Source organism: Megalobrama amblycephala, linkage group LG7 (genome assembly GCF_018812025.1).
Source record: "Megalobrama amblycephala isolate DHTTF-2021 linkage group LG7, ASM1881202v1, whole genome shotgun sequence".
Lineage (NCBI taxonomy): Eukaryota > Metazoa > Chordata > Actinopteri > Cypriniformes > Xenocyprididae > Megalobrama > Megalobrama amblycephala.
The window spans coordinates 56,308,138-56,315,179 of NC_063050.1; the positions used below are offsets into that span (position 1 = coordinate 56,308,138).

At 36.7% G+C, this 7,042-nt stretch overlaps 1 long non-coding RNA gene across 1 annotated transcript; it reads right to left on the bottom strand.

Annotated features, from left to right (window-relative positions):
* Window positions 1-1,722: 1,722 nt before the first annotated feature.
* LOC125271490 lies at window positions 1,723-6,720 on the bottom strand. Its single transcript, XR_007185651.1, has 3 exons — window positions 6,583-6,720; window positions 2,392-2,462; window positions 1,723-2,316 (listed from the first exon to the last, which is right to left on the bottom strand). It is a non-coding gene; the product is annotated as an uncharacterized LOC125271490 (long non-coding RNA).
* Window positions 6,721-7,042: the final 322 nt, after the last annotated feature.

Below are 7,042 nucleotides of genomic sequence, written 5' to 3' on the forward strand. Positions count from 1 at the left end.
CTCTCGACTATATATACATAGCATAAACAAAGTTCACACAGCTAATATAACCCTCAAATGGATCTTTACAAGATGTTCGTCATGCATGCTGTATGCATGCTTCGAATTATGTGAGTAAAGTATTTATTTAGATGGTTACGTTTGATTCTGTGTGAGTTTGAGGCTATGCTCTGTGGCTAAAGCTAACATTACACACTGTTGGAGAGATTTATAAAGAATGAAGTTGTGTTTATGCATTATACAGACTGCAAGTGTTTAAAAATGAAAATAGCAACGACTCTCGTCTCCGTGAATACAGTAAGAAATGATGGTAACTTTAACCTCATTTAACAGTATATTAGCAACATGCTAATGAAACATTTAGAAAGACAATTTACAAATATCACTAAAAATATCATGATATCATGGATCATGTCAGTTATTATTGCTCCATCTGCCATTTTTCACTGTTGTTCTTGCTTGCTTACCTTGTCTGTGCACAGATCCAGCCGTTAATACTGCCTTTCCTTGTCTGATGCCTTGAATGGGCTGGCATTATGCAAATATTGGGGGCGTACATATTAATGATCCCGACTGTTACGTAACAGTCGGTGTTATGTTGAGATCCGAGTGTTTTCCGGAAGTCATTCAAACAAATGAGATTTACATAAGAAGGAGGAAACAATGGGGTTTGAAACTCAATGTATGTCTTTTCCATGTACTGAACTCTTGTTATTCAACTGTGCCGAGGAAAATTCAAATTCTGATTCTAGGGCACCTTTAAATAAATTTTTGGAGGCATTTTTGCCCCAATCCCCCGTTAATTTCCGACTTTGCTTATGACCATGGTCATGAGATGGTCTGGTAACTGCGCATCACCTGTTTCACCTTGTAAACAATTTTTGAATTCTAGTCCATCGCGCACGTCTTTTGCACTTGCTCTGCTGACTGAAGCAAAATCTTTGAATGAAGGCATGAAAAGCAGCTGATTGAGGTACGAAACATAACTGTTGTTCAGTGTAGATGGATGTATCCTATTGCATTATAGATCTATTCATGAGAATCGATCGGTGCATCTAAATATTTTTTCACAGTCACACGCAGTTATTTTCGCAGTGTAGAGCACTGACTTACCTGGGCAGCATCACTGACCAACATGGCAGCACAGACGCAGATGTCAAGGCAAGGACTGGCAAAGCAAGAGCGGCCTACATACATCTTAAGAACATCTGGAGCTCCGGTGACCTGTCCTTGGCAACAAAGAGCCGCCTATTTAACTCCAACGTGAAGTCAGTGTTGCTGTATGGAGCAGAAACCTGGAGGACGACCAAGATGGCCATCAGGAAGGTCAAAACCTTCATCAACAGCTGTCTCAGAAGAATTCTCCAGATTCTGGAGATTCTTCAAACCAACCTTTGGGAATGGACTCACCAACTCCCTGCAGAAATCAGGAAGAGAAGATGAGGCTGGATAGGGCACACTCTTCATAAACCACCAACCAACATCAACAGGCAGGCGTTGAAGAGGAACAACCAAGAAAAACGGAGAAGTGGACGTCCATGAAACACCAGGCGACCATTAGGGCCAACATCACCAAGATGGGCTACACTTGGAACCAGCATGGATCAAATGCGACCAGTTTCGGGAACTACCAGACTAGGTAGTTAGTTTCTACAACGATGCATCGTACTATGATTGCTGACCGTGAGTTACATAATTGTACGAGAAATGCAGTAAAAAGCAGCTGAAAATCATTGATTCACAGTACAGTGATGGTAGTTTTATCAGACTTTGTATTTCAGTGAAGCTGTTCTGCTGTTTTGGGCAGAGCTCTTCTAAACAGTGTTGCCAAGTACGCGGTTTTCCAGCAGAATTGAGCTACTTTATCACTGTTGCCGTGGGTTGTTTTTCATCTCTGCCGGTTGAAGCCACCCCAAATAACATGATATTTAGCCCTTGTAATGCAAATTTTACCAGGAGAACCCTGCTAAAAACTTGAATTTTTACCAGGAAACCCCCCATGAAACACGACTGGGCTAGTTTTGAGTAGCAATTAGGCGGGTTGTGTTGTGAAAACTTGGCAACCCTGCTTCTAAACACTTTGGAGTTTTGAGATTGCTTTCCTTCACCAAGAGATTATGCAGTAAATTAGCCTGGTGCCTGGAAGCGTGCTGATCATCCCAAACCTCATTTAAAAGAAAAAAAACAACTTTTTTCACCTCCGAAAACCTATTTTGTATCCTTTTCTTCCTTTCATTTCCAATGCATTTCAAGTGTTCAGTCCTGATGTTGCCGTGCCATTTTGCAAACTTCAGTTTGATAGTTTCCTTCAAATATCTGCAACATTAAAACAGGTGTGTTATAATCAGGCAGCTGATATAAACATGTCAACAGTTTAATTAACTTGCTTACCGAAATTCTCTTCAAACTGTTGCTCCAACATGACTATTCATGGTTTTCGGTCATGTGACTGCCGCAGAGACCTGGAGGGTAAAACATCCATTGAACAGGCATGTCAGTTTTCCATCTCTAAAGAAGAAAAACAAAAAAATGTGTACGTTTGTTCTAAAACACTTAACATGAAAAACACTAAATCAGTGATATTAAAAGATCAAATTCAGTATACAGCTCATTGATGAAGGATACTATATACAGGCGAGCAGATGAGCCCAGAATACAAACACAATGTGTTAAATATTTTCTTTATAATGGTTTTCTACGGACAAACACTTGTGTTGCGTTCATATTCAGGGTTCATCTGCTTGCCTGTATATAGTGTGCATTATCCATAAGCTGTATACTGAATTTGGTCTTTTAATCTCACCGTTTTACTAGATTAGTACTTAGTGCAAACCTGTTAAAAATGACTGGCAGGCAGCAGAAGAAAAATCTTGTTTTGCCCTCCAGCTGGGCATGCCTTTAAGGGTGTGACCTCATATGAAAACTATGAATTGTTGATTTGATAATCTTGTAGCATATTAATAAAAAAATGTAGTGCATAAAAACATGAAGTGCATTAAATATTACATTACGTCCCAAAATAAATCAAAATATATATATATAAAAAAAAAAAATCTAAAACACTTACTATAAACAGATAAAATTGTTTTTATTTGTTTACCTGCATGTCATGTGACCGGACATCAGAGAACCGTGAACTTAATTTGATTTATTGTTATTATTGACTATTGAATTTTATTATTAGCTTAAAATCTCAGGTTCAGCTGACAATAAAGTTGAGGAATCCCTGCATTGAATGTAAATATGAAATTACATTAATTTGTACATTTGAATGTGTTTGAAAGACAAAAGGCTTCCAGAGACAGTAATACAAGGTTTAATGACTCACTGAGTGATAATTCAAATAATAATTAATGTGTTCATTAGGAGCTGATTAGAATTGAAATGTTGAGAAAACACTTCTAAATAGTGAAATGATTTCTGTAAATCCAGTGATCAAATGCTGTGGGTCTCAGTTTTCAGTGATAGTCACATGACTAGTTCACAAACCTGGAAGAGCTTCTGCAGTAGACTTTTTTTTTTTAGAAAGAACATTCTAGAACAGAACATTCTAGTGCTGCAAACTCAATGAATTAAATCATGAATTCCCTTTCTCTTTCAGACTCCAGCTCTGCTGAAAAACTTTGTCAGCTGCCTAGGAAATTAATTAAAATGGACTATTCTTCCAAATATTTGTGTGCTGTGTAAATGTCATGATTATTAGAGCAATGTGTCATGCTAATGTCAAACTCTACTTCAAGTTTGTTTCACACTGCCTACGCTGCTGTTCAAAAGTATAGGGTGAGTAAAAATTTGCATTAAGGAAATTTATACTTTCATTCATGGGATGCATTACATTTGTCAAAAGTGACAGTAAAGACATTTATAATATTACAAAAGATTCTATTTCAAATAAATGCTTTGAAGTTCATCAAAGAATCCTGAAAAATAAAATGCATCAATTTACACAAAAATATGATCAACATTGATAATAATCAGCATATCAGAATGATTTCTCAAAGATCATGTGACACTGAAGACTGGAGTGATGATGCTGAAAATTCAGCTTTGATCACTGGATATAAATTACAGTTTAAAATATATTTACATAGAAAACAGTTGTTTTAAATTGTAATAATATTTCACTATTTTTACTGGTTTTTGCTAGTCTATATATTTCATCGTATATTTAATAACCTTCTTTGCCTTTGAATGGATGAGAGTCCGGAGTCCCAAAGTTGTTCTTTAGCGTTTTTAACTACTGTATTAAATACAAATCTATTCATTAAGATTATTATTATTTTCAATGTTTTTGAGCCTCTTCAGCTCACCAAGGCTGCATTTATTTGGTTAAAAATACAGTAAAAATAGTGAAACATTATTACAAATTCAAATAACTGATTTCTATTTAAATAACTTTTAAAATGCAATTTATTCCTGTGATGCAAAGCATCCATTCAAAGTTTTTACATTACAAAGTTTACTAGTGAGCTGCCTATCAAGGGAGTATGCTAAGGCATCATAGGTGCATCAGTCACTTATTAGGTTTCATTTCAATACTATTGCTCTAAATTGTAAATAAATAAAAGATGATTGGAATGTGTTTTACAAGAAAATACTATTGTCAGGCATGAAAACGGGTCAGGGGTGAAAAAGGTGAGAAGAATATTACCCCTCTAGGGGGGCCCGGGGGCATGCTCCCCCGGAAGAAAAATTTAAATATTCCATATTTTAAAGCATCAATCTGATGCATTTTGAGATGCTTTTTTTGCCAACCTGGGGAGAGCTGGAGAAACTTAACTTCAGCCATGAGTCAAAAATTATTATGGCCTCCTTACTAAGTATTATGAAGGGGGGTCGAGCGGGAATCTTTATTGGTGTCGATTTTCAGTCTCTTTTTAATGATAGGCTTTATGCATCTGTCAATCATCCCCACTTGCTATTTGGGGGAAAAACCTAGCGCTATGATTGGTTGAACTCTTCTTCTTTTGCTGTTGCTTGATTTGAGGACTGCGCGTGCACAGAGGCGTCACCAGGTTTTTGCGTAGTTTAGAGTGACAAATCGTACCAATGTACTTTGAAGTTAAAATGCGTATCCGCTGCGCAAATTGTGTACAGGTTGGCAGGTCTGCTTATCGATAGAACGGTGGAGCACTTTACCTTCTGCCTTGTCAGTCCTTTCACCTCAAAATCTACCTCCTCAAAAACGGTAGCGTTAGCTAATAATTTTCCACCGGAGCTTTAGCTAGCTGGCTAACGTTGCGTTCTCTCCTGCTGTGTTTAATGACTCCATTCATCAAGCTGTAGCTAACGTTAGCTAAGTCTATGTCAACAGAGCTCGTGGGTAACTTAACTTAGATATACCAGAAAATATTAAAATTATTGAAACCATCCAGGGCTCAACGCTAAGGGTTTTTTTCTGCAGGCCCAGTTGGGCCAGTGGTTCAAATTTTCACTTGCCCCGCCAAAATTTTCCGGGCCCCACAACAAAAAATTAAAAGTAAAAGACAAGAAAATGGGCCTATAAAGTAAGCATAGTTATTGTTTTCATTGTCTTTGTTACATTTAACCTCAATAAATAAGGTTATGACACCAAAAGCTACTAGATTAAATATTTTAAATATTGTTAGACAAACAGTAAGTAGTAACAAATAATCAAATTACGAGTAATAGCACAAATAAATACAACAGAACAAACATATAAATTAAATAAATGGTGCTTTTCAAGTTTTTCATGTAGGTTTAAACAGAAGATTTCCAGGTACAGAAATTGTAATCTAATGTTTAACTATAGAATAGATAACTTTATTAAAGTTAATCAAGAGCAGTTACAGATGCATAAAAATGTTTTAATGTTCAAAATATAAAAGGTTAAATACTGTTATTTGAAATTATTAAAAAAAAAAAAAAAAATGAAGACACTTTAAATGTGAAATTAAACCCGCCAGTAGGTGGCAGCGAATCACTGTTAATAAGCGAATCAGATTCAACCGATTCATTCAAGCGGCTGATTCATTCAGGAAGTGTTGCTCAAAGACGTAAAACAATTCTGTGGACTTTGGAACTATTTTCGTTGGCGAAATACAGCGAAACATATGATTTGGTGTCTAAAATGTAAGTCACTTGATATTATGTTCTTGTTCATTAAACTGTACGCTGTATAAAATCAATATCACATTTGTAATCATGCTAATATTTGGAGAAAAACGGCACTCTTTGTGCAATATTGGTTAAAATAACGTTAGATGTTAAATTATATAAATATGAAATATATACAAGGGCATTTTTGCCCCTTATCTTGAATTTTGGGGGCATTTTAATAGACTAAATCACGCAGTGAAAGCGTACACTAATATGCGCACACACTACTCTTACCTACTGGACTATGTCAAGTAGTGCATGCGTGCACTTAATGGGTGTGTTTTTGTTTTGTTTTTGTAAAGTGAGGGACATACTCGATCATTTCAGATCGTTAAATCAACAATTACGATATTATAGACGATATATAACGCACACCCTACACTACAGCACTGGCCCGAGCGTCGTTCACACTGGCCCGAGGCCATCGGGCAGTCCTTATTGTCGAGCCCTGCCATCACTCACCAAATTCAGTCAGGTAAATTGCAGAGGCCAGGCGTGCTTTCAGCTTCTGATGGTGGTCTGCACTGGTGATGCAAGCCCCTTCGCGTAATATTTCAATGCACTCGCGCTCCCTTCTGTTCGCAGTTCACTGAATCTCGCGCTCCCTTCTGGCACGCGCACCTGTTCGCAGTTCACTGAATATGAATATACTATTTTCTTTAGTGCAGGTTTTCAAACAAAGAGCTCAAATTTACATTTTTGTAAATTGCATGTGATTTTATCATTGTTTTATCATGTCTTATTAATGCCTTTGTTGTGTTTTTTTGTCGATACCATAATTGCATCCCTTGCGTTTTTACATCACTGAAGTTAACACTAGACCAAACAAAGAGAATAAATATATATCCATGTGCTTATTCAAAATTCAGCATTGTTATTATCGCTCTCCAAAACATCTAAAAACAAAAGGCTTCAGATGATT